Raw genomic sequence first — 16,460 nt, 5'->3', positions numbered from 1 at the left:
ACGGTAAGTCAACTCCTTTACTAGTTCTTTTGTTTTCTGCATAAATGTGATGCAGTTTTGGATTCTTGTGTTGTTTGAACAGTTTTTCCCCCTTTTTAAATCAGATTCATGTTTTATTCTTGATCTGTTTTGTATCTGATCTCTGCTGATGTAATTGCTGCTGTGAGAACTCTAAGAACAATCAGATCTGATCTTTTCTGATGGACTAAATGTCTTTTTGTCTCTTAGATCTGACAACACAAAAGTGCCTCTGATGTTCAGTTGGACAAGACGTTCCAAATGAAACAGGAGAACGTCCGTCTCAATGGAAGAGCTGCAAGAGCTGAAGAATTACTTCAGAAAAGAGAGGGAAGACATGAAAGACAAGTATGAAGAAAGACCTGCAAGCCACAGAGGCAAGGTACCTCAGGAAGCTGGAAGCCCAGAATGCTCATTCAGGCAAAGTGCAGAAGGAGCAGGAAGAAAGTTTCCAGAAAGAAGCTGGAAACCCAGATGGCCCTTTCAGCTAAAGTACAGAAGGAGCACGTAAAAGGATTCCAGAAGAGCTGGAAACCCAGGAGGCCCTATCAGCCAAAGTACAGAAGGAGCAGGAGGAAAGTTCCAGAAGCAGCTGGAAGCCCAGATGGTTCTTTCAGCTCAAGTAGAGAAGGAGCAGGAGGAAAATTTCCAGAAGCAGCTGGAAGCCCAGGAGGGCTATTCAGGCCGAAGTACAGAAGGAGCAGGAGGAAAGTTTCAGAAGACGCTGGAAACCCCTGAAGGCTCATTCAGCCAAAGTACAGAAGGAGCAGGAGGAAAGTTCTTGAAGAAGCGGAAGCCCAGGAGGCTCATTCAGCCAAAGTACAGAAGGAGCAGGAGGAAAGTTTCTTGAAGAAGCTGGAAGCCCAGGAGGCTGATTCAGCCAAAGTACAGAAGGAGCAGGAGGAAAGTTTCCTGAAAAGACTGGAAGCCCAGAAGGCTCATTCAGCCAAAGTACAGAAGGAGCAGGGAGGAAAGATTTCAGAAGCAGAGCTGTAAGCCCAGAAGGCTCAAGTACAGAAGGAGCAGGAGGAAAGTTTCTGAAGAAGCTGGAAGCCCAGAAGGCTCAGTCAGCCAAAGTACAGAAGGAGCAGGAGGAAAGATTTCAGAAGCAGCTGGAAGCCCAGGAGGCCAGCTGGAAAAAGCAGAAAGGACTCTGAGAGGGCGAAACTCCTGGATTGTTATTTTTGGTGGAGTTTGTGCTGCTGCTGGGTTTTTGGCAGCTAAATGTCTTTGACATCAGAAGCTAACAGATATAACTAATTTTGGAAGAAGAAAAAAATTCAAACCTGTTTTTTAAAATAAAGGTCTGTTCCTGTTGCTCATGTTTACAATAATATCTTTCTGATATTAAAAACCCTGTAATTCTTCTGCAATTTCCACCATAACTAAATGTGGTTGTTTTTGATTGTGTTGTCAAAAAAAGGACAAAGTATTTTCTTCATTTTTTATATACAGATTGCAAACTGATATTGTAATAGTTTCACATTTGGTGACTTTTTTCCTGTTGACCTTGATGACAATAAAACTAAATATTACATTGTTACCAAACATCTGGAGATTCTAAAACTTTCTTTAACTACTGTAACACACACACACACACACACCAATGTCAGCAAAGAACACATCAGTTCTAAGCTTAAATCTCCCATGTGCCTTCTGGCAAACTGCAGCTGAACTTTCAGGTCTTCTTTTTAATAAAATCCTCCTCTAAACCACTTCATCATGAAGCTGCACAATTGGTGATACAAAATGCAAAACTTGGACTATGCACATTTCTCCATTCGTAGCCACAGAAGCCAATAACTTCTTTCTGCGGTGTCCTGGGTGTCTTTTGGCTTCCCTCACTCGTCTACTTCTTACATGGTCACTCAGTTTTGAGAACTGCATCCTCCACCAAGATTTTAATACACAGAACCATACTGTTTGTATTTCTTTGTAATTGATGTAATGAAGTGCAAGACATTCAGTGTTATGTATTCACCCCCTGACTTGTCTGAAGAAAACATGCTGTAAAAGTGATGATTTACTTGTGTGATTTACGTAGCTCAAGGGTTCAAAAACCTGCATATAACCATGAACCATGAAATGTCAGGTTATACATCTTTAAATTAAAATGTTTAGAGCCAATAGAGAGGAATAATGTAGCAGATAACAGAATATTTACAGAGAATCCTTCAAATGATGATACAAGCACCAAATTTGGCAAAGTAACACCTTAGAGAATACTCTTTTGAAAACCGATGGTCCACTTGAATGTGCAATAGGTGGCCAGTAGGGGTCAAAATATAAAAATGCTCCAGTCATATTGATATTATACCACATTATTTGTCTGATTGTAAAGATTCCAAAAAGGGATAGTTTGGACTATCTATGTTGGGAAGGTGTCCGTGACACGGACCCACACAGGGGGCGTTAATGATCGGACAATGGATAAGCCAAAAGTAATAATTTAATGTTGTGAATCGCACAACGAATTACAGACAATAACAATATTGTGGATTGTCAATTATACACAAGGTGACGTGTGGCAGGCTCAAAGATAGAAGACGTCTGGCGAGAGATAGCCGGATCCCACACAGCTTCCACCACCACGATCTGAAGAACACCAAGCCGCCAAGCCCTGCGCCCCAGGTGGCCACTGTCTTCAGCAGTCAGACCTGGTACTGCTGGCAGAGACAGAAAGTTAGTGGTGGGTGTGTGAATACACACCCAGCAATCTCCGGTGGTTTGAATCCTCCAGGAGGGAAATCCTCCACCTCCAATCATACACTCGTGCAGCTCCTGTCTAACCACTTATCTGGTTGGAGTGTGAAGCGAAGCCGTCGCTGTTCACAGACCAAATGCCAATCCAGCAGATAAGCACACCACAGGAAAGCAGCTGCAAAAGAGTTCAGACTATGACAGTTTTTCAGTACAGCAGAGAATTACCTGAATGGTAGCTGATTTCTCGGCAGGGAGTGGAGTTGCAGTCCAGCTTTTATAGAGGATGAAGGTGATGAGTGACAGCTGGTGATGATGTGACAGCTGTCACTCCAGTGGTTTCCGACGCCCTCTCGTGCTTGAAGCCCGCACTCCAAGCAGGGCGCCATCTGGTGTGGTGGGCCAGCAGTACCCTCCTCTTCAGCGGCCCACACAACAATCTATGGCTGAATTCTATAGAGTTCTGGGGTAAAAACAATAAGAATAGTGACAAAGTTCATTTCAGTTGTACAGGGTCAAAAGTTAGAGTTGCTCCAATTTTGTTCAAAGGTGATGCAAGTTATTGGTTGAGCTAATAGGGTTTCAAAAAGGAATATTTTGCACCATGTATCATGCTTATTATCATGTTACAGGGTAACATACATCAACACTATTTGACCTTTACTTTAGAGCCCAAGCATTCAACATAATCAAAACTATTCCATTTATTAATCCAAGTAGCTCAATTAACAATTTGCACCATTTTTTTTTTTTACTAAAATTGGAGCAACTTTAACTTTTGACCCCTGTCCAAACTGAAATTGACCTTTGTCACCATTCTTAAGGCATTTACCCCATAACATTCAGTCATAAATAGTCCAAACTATACTTTTTTGGAATCTTTATGATCAGGACAAATAATGTGGTATAGTTTTCAATATGATTGGAGCATTTTTAAATTTTTAACCCCTGTGTAAGTCTTCAACTGACCCCCATGTGGCCGCCTTGAAAATTCAAGTGGCCTCTCAGTTCATTCAAAAGGGCAATGTCTAAGGAGAATTTGTGCTGGATTTGGGTGCTTCCCAGCTAACAATCTGACGTTGCCACAATGTTGCCGGAAATGTTGCAACAACGTTGTGTTGCAATGTTGCAGCAATGTTGTGGGGAGTCTACAAATTCACGTTGCTACAATGTTGTCAGCAACCTTCCAGCAACATTGCATTTACGTTGTGTGTTACCTGGGTTGTATCACCATGTGAAGTATTGTTTCCGTTATTTGCTGCACTATAAACATGGTGGGAGAGTTGGGTGGGTGTTAATTGTGGATGAAGTGGATACTTTTTCGACAGAACTGATCAAATGTAAAGGTCACAGAAAGAATTTGCATGAATCTGTGTTAAAATCCTAAGGTGCTGGTGTTGTGCACTCTGGGTGGCACTTCCAGGTCATTCCTGAATGATTTGTCCAATTAGTCCAGCCCAAAACTCAACCAAAACTTCAACAGTTCTGACAAAGTGAAGCCCAGCATGTAGTTTAACGATGTGTCCAGGTTGTGTCCAGCAATGTGCCCAACAACTCTGTTGCAGGTCTGTTTTATTACAGGAAAGCCTGAAGAAAAATCCACATTAACTGCTGAAACTTAATTCATAAAACTTCACATATCACTTGAACCGTTTTCAGATGAAAACACTGTACAAGTTCAAAGTAATAATCAGCAGATCCATGCTGTGAGGACACACTGTGGCTGGAAGGAAATACTGAAACACATTTTTATATTACAGTTTTTCCTTGATTACTTACACACATTTTCTGAAAGCATGACTCATACTCAAAACACACACACACACACATCATGGGGAAAACTCCTCTACTCTCCTGCAAAATGAAGCTCTACATTCAAAACAGTGTTATTTGTTCTCAAAATTGTATTTTGTTTTCAAATGACACGCACACACACGCACACACACACACACACCATCATATGATGTTGAACACTGATGTGCTCAATGTAAAACACTATGATGAATGGAAAACACTTCTCCATTCATCAGAAAGACTTAAGGGCCTTTCACACTGAACACGTCGGTCGATCATTTTGACACGCTGAACGCATTGGATGCAGCAACAGTGCACAGAGGGCGTGGAGATTTCTACATCACTGACTTTTTGAGGGCCCGGTGAACCAGCAGGACAATCACCATCTTGGATTTGCGTCTGGAAAAAGCGAAACACTGCCAGTCAGAACCACAATATTAGTTTTCTGAATTGCTAAAACACTAAAATCCATTCCCTGAACCAAATTCACAGGGGCCTGAACTCCTTTTCTCAATCAATCAGCTTTTTTGGCAAAACCTTAAGCAGTTTTCACAGTTAGACACAATTTGCAGATTTCATGCAGTCTTTTTAAAAAAACTAAACACGTTCTCAGTCACTAAACACAGTTTTCACTGTGATGCAGAATGGTGAGACACAGGTGTCACACAATAAACACAATGACAGCATTTAGTAATTTAGTGGAATTTAGTAAACTAATATTCTCACACCACAGAGTCAATCAATCAATCAATCAACTTTTTCTTATATAGCGCCAAATCACAACAACAGTTGCCCCAAGGCGCTCCATATTGTAAGGCAAGGCCATACAATAATTATGAAAAAACCCCAATGGTCAAAACGACCCCCCTATGAGCAAGCACTTGGCAACAGTGGGAAGGAAAAACTCCCTTTTAACAGGAAGAAACCTCCAGCAGAACCAGGCTCAGGGAGGGGCAGTCTTCTGCTGAGACTGGTTGGGGCTGAGGGAAAAAACCAGGAAAAAAGACATGCCGTGAAGGGGGGCAGAGATCGATCACTAATGATTAAATGCAGAGTGATGCATACGGAGCAAAAAGAGAAGAAACAGTGCATCATGGGAACCCCCCCACAATCTACGTCTAAAGCAGCATAACCAAGGGATGGTCCAGGGTCACCCGATCCAGCCCTAACTATAAGCCTTAGCGAAAAGGAAAGTTTTAAGCCTAATCTTAAAAGTAGAGAGGGTATCTGTCTCCCTGATCTGAATTGGGAGCTGGTTCCACAGGAGAGGAGCCTGAAAGCTGAAGGCTCTGCCTCCCATTCTACTCTTACAAACCCTAGGAACTACAAGTAAGCCCGCAGTCTGAGAGCGAAGCGCTCTAATGGGGTAATATGGTACTACGAGGTCCCTAAGATAAGATGGGACCTGATTATTCAAAACCTTATAAGTAAGAAGAAGAATTTAAAATTCTTCTAGAATTAACAGGAAGCCAATGAAGAGAGGCCAACACGGGTGAGATATGCTCTCTCCTGCTAGTCCCCGTCAGTACTCTAGCTGCAGCATTCTGAACCAACTGAAGGCTTTTTAGGGAACTTTTAGGACAACCTGATAATAATGAATTACAATAGTCCAGCCTAGAGGAAATAAATGCATGAATTAGTTTTTCAGCATCACTCTGAGACAAGACCTTTCTGATTTTAGAGATATTGCGTAAATGCAAAAAGGCAGTCCTACATATTTGTTTAATATGCGCTTTGAATGACATATCCTGATCAAAAATGACTCCAAGATTTCTCACAGTATTACTAGAGATCAGGGAAATGCCATCCAGAGTAACGATCTGGTTAGACACCATGCTTCTAAGATTTGTGGGGCCAAGTACAATAACTTCAGTTTTATCTGAGTTTAAAAGCAGGAAATTAGAGGTCATCCATGTCTTTATGTCTGTAAGACAATCCTGCAGTTTAGCTAATTGGTGTGTATCCTCTGGCTTCATGGATAGATAAAGCTGGGTATCATCTGCGTAACAATGAAAATTTAAGCAATACCGTCTAATAATACTGCCCAAGGGAAGCATGTATAAAGTGAATAAAATTGGTCCTAGCACAGAACCTTGTGGAACTCCATAATTAACTTTAGTCTGTGAAGAAGATTCCCCATTTACATGAACAAACTGTAATCTATTAGACAAATATGATTCAAACCACCGCAGCGCAGTGCCTTTAATACCTATGACATGCTCTAATCTCTGTAATAAAATTTTATGGTCAACAGTATCAAAAAGCAGCACTGAGGTCCAACAGAACAAGCACAGAGATAAGTCCACTGTCCGAAGCCATAAGAAGATCATTTGTAACCTTCACTAATGCTGTTTCTGTACTATGATGAATTCTAAAACCTGACTGAAACTCTTCAAATAGACCATTCCTCTGCAGGTGATCAGTTAGCTGTTTTACAACTACCCTCTCAAGAATCTTTGAGAGAAAAGGAAGGTTGGAAATTGGCCTATAATTAGCTAAGATAGCTGGGTCAAGTGATGGCTTTTTAAGTAATGGTTTAATTACTGCCACCTTAAAGGCCTGTGGTACATAACCAACTAACAAAGATAGATTGATCATATTTAAGATTGAAGCATTAAATAATGGTAGGACTTCCTTGAGCAGCCTGGCAGGAATGGGGGTCCAATAAACATGCCGATGGTTTGGACGAAGCAACCAATGAAAATAACTCAGACAGAACAACCGGAGAGAAAGAGTCTAACCAAATACCGGCATCACTGAAAGCAGCCAAAGATAACGATACATCTTTGGGATGGTTATGAGTAATTTTTTCTCTAATAGTCAAAATTTTGTTAGCAAAGAAAGTCATGAAGTCATTACTAGTTAAAGTTAATGGAATACTCAGCTCAATAGAGCTCTGACTCTTTGTCAGCCTAGCTACAGTGCTGAAAAGAAACCTGAGGTTATTCTTATTTTCTTCAATTAGTGATGAGTAGAAAGATGTCCTAGCTTTACGGAGGGCTTTTTTATAGAGCAACAAACTCTTTTTCCAGGCTAAGTGAAGATCTTCTAAATTAGTGAGATGCCATTTCCTCTCCAACTTACGGGTTATCTGCTTTAAGCTACGAGTTTGTGAGTTATACCACGGAGTCAGACACTTCTGATTTAAAGCTCTCTTTTTCAGAGGAGCTACAGCATCCAAAGTTGTCTTCAAAGAGGATGTAAAACTATTGACGAGATACTCTAACTCCCTTACAGAGTTTAGGTAGCTACTCTGCTCTGTGTTGGTATATGACATTAGAGAACATAACGAAGGAATCATATCCTTAAACCTAGTTACAGCGCTTTCTGAAAGACTTCTAGTGTAATGAAACTTATTCCCCACTGCAGGGTAGTCCATCAGGGTAAATGTAAATGTTATTAAAAAATGATCAGACAGAAGGGAGTTTTCAGGGAATACTGTTAAGTCTTCTATTTCCATACCATAAGTCAGAACAAGATCTAAGATATGATTAAAGTGGTGGGTGGACTCATTTACTTTTTGAGCAAAGCCGATAGAGTCTAATAATAGATTAAATGCAGTGTTGAGGCTGTCATTCTCAGCATCTGTGTGGATATTAAAATCGCCCACTATAATATCTTATCTGAGCTAAGCACTAACTCAGACAAAAGGTCAGAAAATTCACAGAGAAACTCACAGTAACGACCAGGTGGACGATAGATAATAACAAATAAAACTGGTTTTTGGGACTTCCAATTTGGATGGACAAGACTAAGAGACAAGCTTTCAAATGAATTAAAGCTCTGTCTAGGTTTTGATTAATTAATAAGCTGGAATGGAAGATTGCTGCTAATCCTCCGCCACGGCCCGTGCTACGAGCATTCTGACAGTTAGTGTGACTCGGGGGTGTTGACTCATTTAAACTAACATATTCATCCTGCTGTAACCAGGTTTCTGTTAGGCAGAATAAATCATACGTTGATCAATTATTATATCATTTACCAACAGGGACTTAGAAGAGAGAGACCTAATGTTTAATAGACCACATTTAACTGTTTAGTCTGTGGTGCAATTGAAGGTACTATATTATTTTTTCTTTTGAATTTTTATGCTTAAATAGATTTTTGCTGGTTATTGGTGGTCTGGGAGCAGGCACCGTCTCTACGGGGATGGGGCAACGAGGGGATGGCAGGGGGAGAGAAGCTGCAGAGAGGGGTATAAGACCACAGCTCTGCCTCCTGGTCCCAACGCTGGACAGTCACAGTTTGGAGGATCCAAGAAAATTGGCCAGATTTCTAGAAATGAGAGCTGCTCCATCTAAGTGGGATGGATGCCGTCTCTCCTAACAAGACCAGGTTTTCCCCAGAAGCTTTGCCAATTATCAATGAAGCCCACCTCATTTTTTGGACACCACTCAGACAGCCAGCAATTCAAGGAGAACATGCGGCTAAACATGTCACTCCCGGTCTGATTGGGGAGGGGCCCAGAGAAAACTACAGAGTCCGACATTGTTTTTGCAAAGTTACACAACAATTTAATGTTAATTTTAGTGACCTCCGATTGGCGCAACCGAGTGTCATTACTGCCGACGTGAATTACAATCTTACCAAATTTACGCTTAGCCTTAGCCAGCAATTTCAAATTTCCTTCAATGTCGCCTGCTCTGGCCCCCGGAAGACAATTGACAATGGTTGCTGGTGTCGCTAACTTCACATTTCTCAAAACAGAGTCGCCAATAACCAGAGTTTGATCCTCGGCGAGTGTATCGTCGAGTGGGGAAAAACGGTTAGAGACGTGAACGGGTTGACGGTGTACACGGGGCTTCTGTTTAGGACTACGCTTCCTCCTCACAGTCACCCAGTCAGCCTGCTTTCCCGACTACCCGGGATCTGCCAGAGGGAAACTAACGGCGGCTAAGCTACCTTGGTCCGCACCGACTACAAGGGCCTGGCTAGCTGTAGAATTTTCCACGGTGCGGAGCCGAGTCTCCAATTCGCCCAGCCTGGCCTCCAAAGCTACGAATAAGCTGCACTTATTACAAGTACCGTTACTGCTAAAGGAGGCCGAGGAATAACTAAACATTTCACACCCAGAGCAGAAAAGTGCGGGAGAGACAAGAGAAGCCGCCATGCTAAATCGGCTAAGAGCTAGTAGCTACGCAACCTAGCGGATTCCTAAAAACACACAAAGTGAATAATGTGTAAATAATTTAAAGGTGATTCAGCAGAAGGAGTGCCCCAATCAAGGCACCAAACAGGCCATGAAGCAGCACAGGCAACGCACGACAACGGTGCTAAAATAAAATAAAAATCAACTAAACACGCTGTGGAGCAGCACAGATAACGCACGACAACAGTGCTACAAGAGAAAAAAAAATAAAAATAAAAATAAAATAAAATAAATAAATAAATAAATAAAAATAAAAACGAAAGCGTTAGCAAGCTAGTTAGATTGCCACGCTGATGAAAGTTAGCTGATAAAAGTGCTCCGTTGCGATGTTTCGACCGTTAGAGGTCTTCCTTAGGCGTTGGAGCACAGTAAAAAAAAAAAAAAAAAAAAGTAAAAAGGTAAAAAAGTAAAAAAGTCTTGAAAAAGACTGTTAATTCAAGTCCAAAGCAGCAGGTAGCAGTCTCTGTGTAAACAGTCCCAACAGAGAGCCAAAATTCTGATGCCAACACGTAAACCAACACGTAAATCACACACAGGAACTCGCTCAGCTGAAGCAGAAGTCAAGTCAAGTCCAAAACAGCAGACAAGAGACAGGAACCCAGATTTTCATTAAGGGTCTATAACGTGAATAACATGTAAATAATTTAGAGCTGATTCAGCAGAGGGAGTGCTTTAGTTAAGGCACGTGAAGATAACACTGTGAAACAAATCGTTATCTAGGTAACTAGATCAATCTAACTGCGCAGATTAAACAGCTAACAGATACAGCAAAACACCGCTGTGCTCCGGAAGAGGAAGTGATACAATACCGCAGTGAGAGCCAACCACCAGTAGAGGCCCAGTTGAAGTCAGTTGGAAAACCGGATGCCTGTGTGTTTCCCCCCACCCTACTCTTAAACACAAGAAGGCAATGTTTTGTTTGTTTTTTTAGTCAGGCCCACAAACTACAACCAAATATTCCACAATTAATTTTTTGCCAATTACTTATTCAGAAGATTTACATGTAATTCTATCAATTTGTGGAACCTTCCATGCCGTTGTCCGTATACATCATGGTATATGTAAACCTCTGACCCACTAAATTACTGAGACAATTAAGAAAAATGACAAGATATAATTCTAACTTTTAAAATTATTTTATAGAGAAATAATATAGACATTCTCATTGACACAACACACATATCGTTTGACAGAATCCACTATGTACAAATGCGAATATGTGGCAAAGTCTTTAACCCAAGTGTATGTAAACCTATGTCCACATCACACGGACATTAACAAGGCTTCATATGCTATTACATACTATATGTGTAATGTAGAGTGTGGGCATGTATACTGTCCATTTTAAACATGTTTTCTGTAGAAGACAAAATTTCAAAGTGCAGGAAACATTCAAAATATGCTATGAATATATAATTTATTTTACTGTGACAATATTTACAATTACACAAATATGTGTGGGTGTGTTTCTTTTTTACCCATTACATGCAAGCTGCAGGGTGAGGTACCATGTTGCTGACTGAGGGAAAGGCAGTCTGATTACAGCCTTAGGAACACTGGCATTCACATGGACACCATATCCTCCAAACAAAGCTGCACATGAAAAATGGTGACAAATTTTAGTTTCATTAAACAACGCATATGCTGCTTGATATTGACAATCAGTGACACTACAAGAAGCAACAGACATTATGGAAAATGAACCAAACCCAGTGGTACTTAAGAAAGATAGAGAAAAGCGCTTTTCTTTCTCCTTTCAAATGTTACTATGTCCAAAAAAGGTTGCCAGAAAAGTAAATGAAAAGAATTTTTAGTTGGTGGTTCAGATGCCAAGAAGTTCTGGAAAACAGTGAAATTCATGGTGGAAAAACTGCTGTTTTGTGAAAAAAGTCTTGTATTTTGACATAACTCCACTGAAAAGTAACAGATAAAATACTGACAGATCTACTTCTGCTGGGTCTATTAAAAAAATGCAAAAGGCCTAAAGCTAAACCGCACAAACAAAAACTGATCCTCCATTTGACTTTCAGGAGCAGAATTTTTTTTTGTCCGTTGTCAAATGTCCATCAATAGTTCAAACAGACTGATGGGAAACTAGAGGATCAGGATAATTAAATTACATATTATAGCCATGCGTTCTTCGATTTGTGCATTTTTAATCAAATGAACGTGAAGATTATAAAGTGCTACCTGTGTGACAGGGCTGAGAGTGGTTGAGTCCGAGGGCTGGAGCCCATGGAGTGAGACAGGCCACCACGGTGCTGCTGTTTCCCAGTGTTGCATTAGTCTATACACAAATCAAAGTTAACCACCACAAACACATGACTCAGGGACACTCAAATCCAACACGATGTACTGGGTATGTGTATGACATTCAGTGGCACTCACAGTGTTGAGCGTGAGCTGTAAGTTGAGGGTGCCACCAGTGGCTTGAGTGGGCAGTGGGTAGCTGAGCAGTGTTGGATGAGTGTTTGTAACGCTGACATTTGGTCCATTGATGGCTGTGTATCGCAGTGATAAGACATCAAGCTCATCAAAGAGCACGGGGATGCTCCACACACACCTTGATGCCAACAAGGGTGATAACAACGATGCTAACAACGATGTGTTGCTAAATGCAACTGTCTCAGTAACTGCTGAGCTGTTGGTTGCCAGTGTGCCATTAGCATTGGTGCTGTTGCCTTGGAGTTTGCTGAAGTCATCTCCCGTAAGGCCTACACTTGGAGGCTTGCAGCCAACTGACACAAACAGTGCAGAAAAGAATTACACATCCAGTGGTTTTGACAGACAATGTGTGAAACCGCATGTTTGACCTGTGCGTATTTCTGCATTTACCCGTGTAATTTGATACAATCCTAAAGGTCACAGAATGGTTGTCATGGCGGCTCTCCACAACAACTCGTAACCAGGTGTTCCAAGGAGGGGTGAAAAGGGTTGCAGAGCAGCCAATCCCTGAGCAGTTCACTGTTACTGGGCCTTCAAGCAGAGAAGCGGAGCCAAGTCTGATGGCTAGTGAACAGTTTGTACTACCTGGGCCCTCTGCTGATGAACAATCAGCCACAGAAATGGTGACAGAAGAGGCAAACTCTGGAACATACAACCTAAACAATCACAGAAACATCATGAATCCCCTAAAAAACACCAACAAGGAAAACATCTTCACAAAGACACAAAAATGCCTTACTTAAGGCGTGCAGGTCTGTTGGGGGCTGCGGTTTGTTGAAGGAATGCAGCCTGGTATAAAATGGGTGTGTCCACAGATCTCCTGATTGACAGCTGGGGCTGGAAAAGGTAGGTGCAAGAGGGAAAGCCCTGTAAAAGAAGAGTAGAGAGATTAGAGAGTGTACTGTATTGCTGAAGTAAGTATGAGTCACAAACAAGGGCTCAGGAAAAAGCACAGAAGACTGTGGTTAAGCTACTTTCATACAAGAAACTCTTTCTCTTTCATACTATAACTACATTCTGTTTTTGCAAAGCTAAGTGAAATTTAGCTATTAATATGCTAACAATAAATAAACAAACGAGACAGTCACAAAACTACACTGACTGGGGTGGATTATAAGGGGGTGACTTTTTCTAATTATGTTGGCAAGAGCTTAAATCTTGTTCAGACGCTCATGGATATGTAACCGCCATGTGAAAATCATAGTTTCCCACAAAGACGATCTTGCGCGCAGTTTGACAACATAATACCGTATATCAAATTTTCCATGTGACATGTGCTAAACAGCCACAGCATGCCCATAGTATAAAGCTGGCCATCCACGATCCAGTGATACGATACAAATGCACACAACACAGCAAGATTTTGGTTTCACTGTGGAAGGTTCCTGGTTAAAACCCCACCCCTGCCACATTTCTCCATGTAATGTATAGTTGCGTAAGGAAGGGCAAAACTTGTGCCAAATCAATATGCAAATCCACCTGGGATCGGATGAGGCAACTCCAAGTGAAAGCAAGGGAGATTATCCACATAATCACATAAAAACATCTATCAGTGTCACACTCAATGTAACACTTTCTGTGCCTGCTCATCTTGGCACAGTCTACAAAAAGATCAAATGTTGGAAATAAATAACCAGATTATGCACAGAAATTGTATCTTGTACAGACAGTAGCAGTTTCATTGCTTTTTAATTACTCTGGACCACAGATGAGACATGCTGCACAGCTCCAGTAATCCTCCTTCACTGCAGTGAATGGAGGAGATGGGGTGCACACTGTAATATTTTTCATTTATACAGCGCCAAATCACAACAGAGTAACAGCCTACACTAATATGTAGGCTGTTACTCCACAAAACACTTCTGCATTACATTGGTGCATCTATGATCATGAGTAAGGCATCATATCATTGTGCAGTCTATAGCCAGCTTGCATGTTCCCCTGGAAAACCTCACAGTGATGTCATGCATGTACAACATTACGGGCTCCATGGAAAAAGGAAATAAATTACGATAGGGCAGGATGTTTTGCCCGATGTGACTGAAAATCCATTATACAAAATCCAGTATATACAGTGTTTATTACATGGAAATCCATTCAAAAACATTGGGACTTCTGCTTTTGTCCAGTGAGTGCGACTATCCGGTTTATACAATGACGGCTTAGGTGAGTTTTACTGTATTTCTTTTTTAAATGAGGACTCCATATTTACTTTTTGAGGTTTTAATGCAATAAATTTAGTTTATTCTTGATGATGCTTAATAAGATTTGCGAAACATTTTCTCGATTTGGTACTATAGTCATCATCATATATCTCTACAAACCTTCTGCTCTATGCGACCATCATCTTCAGGCAAATGGGCAGCAACATACCAATCCCCGGGTGCCGGGTTGGAGAGGTTGAAGGTCAAGGAACCATGGGATGTCACCTGCAGTTTCAAAGAGCTACAACGACTTCACAGCGTTGAGTTTGGAAAGGCTGAATTTTCTGGGTTTATAACTGGGGGAGCACCCCATCGAATATAACTACAACAGAAAAGAACATATAAAATGAACATTAAGGGGAAACCACGTGTCACTGTCAGGACATAAAGGATGACTGCAGAAAGAAAAACTAAAGCAGGAATAAGGGAGATTTAAAGAGGCTGTGCAGATGAGAGACAGAACACTAAAGCAGAAGAAATATAACGATATGATGGTTACATGGTGACATTGTGTTGTCCACAGTTGAACCTGTGGCCTCTGGTAGCAGAGAAGCGCCAGCGAGCCACTGCAGTCTCCTCCGGGATGTGAAACCTCTGTAGCCGCACACTGCCGTACCAGCCGTATCTGGACAGTTTCTGAGCAGGTTTAGACGACAGCTGAGACACAAAAGTCACCTGGCCATCTGCAGACACAAACACGGACATTTTTCGCGACATACTCACTTTTCACCCCCGGCTAAGCTAGCAAAGATTAGCATAACAGCATTCGCTTCTTTTCCCCGGGAAACACTCACCGTCTCCTAATGTCCAAACCGTCAGCGAGACGAAGAGGAGAGAGCGGAAAAGATATAATTCCATGTTTCACTTACAGTTTTCTGAACCATGACATTGTCCTTTAACCACCTGTAATGTCAAATAAATCTAAAGGGAATTCATTGGCACACTTCCTGGTTAGCATGTCAACACAATGACGTCAGACCAACCAAAAGCTACTTCAGGGACCGTCCGTCCCCTGAGCAGTTGAAAGTACAACTTTTTGAACAGACATTGAATATCGTATAATAAAAGTAGATATCGTGTCAATCTCATTTTTTATTTTCCTTGTATTAATCAAAGTAATACAGAAAATAACAACACTGCATTTGTATCTGCAGAACATATAAGCTCCCTCACAAGGAGAGGGGCCGGGGAATCACACTGACCCTGAACATTACGCAGTAACTTCATAAAGAAATAATGCCGAGTTTCACAAACTTTCATGTTCATTAGCACACAGCTAATGTCATAATAAAGTTTCTGCTTCTGATGCTAGTTTTTTTTTTTTTTTTTTTTTTTAATAAACATGCCCAGTATTCATCTGTAGCATTCTAATGACGTCATAAAGCAGGCTGGTAGTAAAGTGAAGTCAGTTGTTATCTGTAGCACTCAAATGACATCATAAAGCTGGTTGTTGATCACAAAGTGAACTCAGTGTTAATCTGCAGCACCGAAATGACGTCACAAAGGATCCTGGTCACAAAGCAAAAATGTTCATGTAAGTGGAAAGTGGTTTGTTAGTCTGCACCCCTCCAACAGAACAACCAGCAACAGACAACAGACAACAGAAGCAGATAGAAGGACATTTGAACCTCTTATCAACTGTGAGCTACAATGAGCAGGAAGGACAAGACCCAGCGGACTAGTGGTAGAATGAACACTCCATCCAGCCCAACAGAGGGTTATAGGGTCATAGAAACAAAGGTCTTAGGTACAGTCCAATGGTATAATTTCAAGGATGGCTTTGGTTTTATTCGAAGGAGTGACACTCAAGTGGACATTTTTCTTCATCATTCTGCCATCAAATGCACAAATGCTCGTAAATACCTCAGCAGTGTGGGAGAAGGAGGAACGCTGCAGTTTGACATTGTAGAGGGAAAAAAGGGACCACAAGCTGACAATGTCACCATCCCCGTCCAGAACGGTAAGTCAACTCCTTTTACTAGTTCTTTTGTTTTCTGCATAAATGTGATGCAGTTTGGATTCTTGTGTTGTTTGAAACAGTTTTTCCCCCTTTTTAAATCAGATTCATGTTTTATTCTTGATCTGTTTTGTATCTGATCTCTGCTGATGTAATTGCTGCTGTGAGAACTCTAAGAACAATCAGATCTGAT

General features: G+C 41.2%; 1 pseudogene; it reads right to left on the bottom strand.

The window, feature by feature from the left end:
• Window positions 1-4,556: 4,556 nt before the first annotated feature.
• On the bottom strand, window positions 4,557-15,299 carry LOC117522577 (annotated as a pseudogene).
• Between the last annotated feature and the right edge of the window lie 1,161 nt (window positions 15,300-16,460).

Source organism: Thalassophryne amazonica, chromosome 12, assembly GCF_902500255.1.
Source record: "Thalassophryne amazonica chromosome 12, fThaAma1.1, whole genome shotgun sequence".
NCBI classification, from domain to species: Eukaryota; Metazoa; Chordata; class Actinopteri; order Batrachoidiformes; family Batrachoididae; genus Thalassophryne; species Thalassophryne amazonica.
Note: the sequence above shows the minus strand (reverse complement) of the source record. Positions and strands in the feature narration are given on the sequence as shown.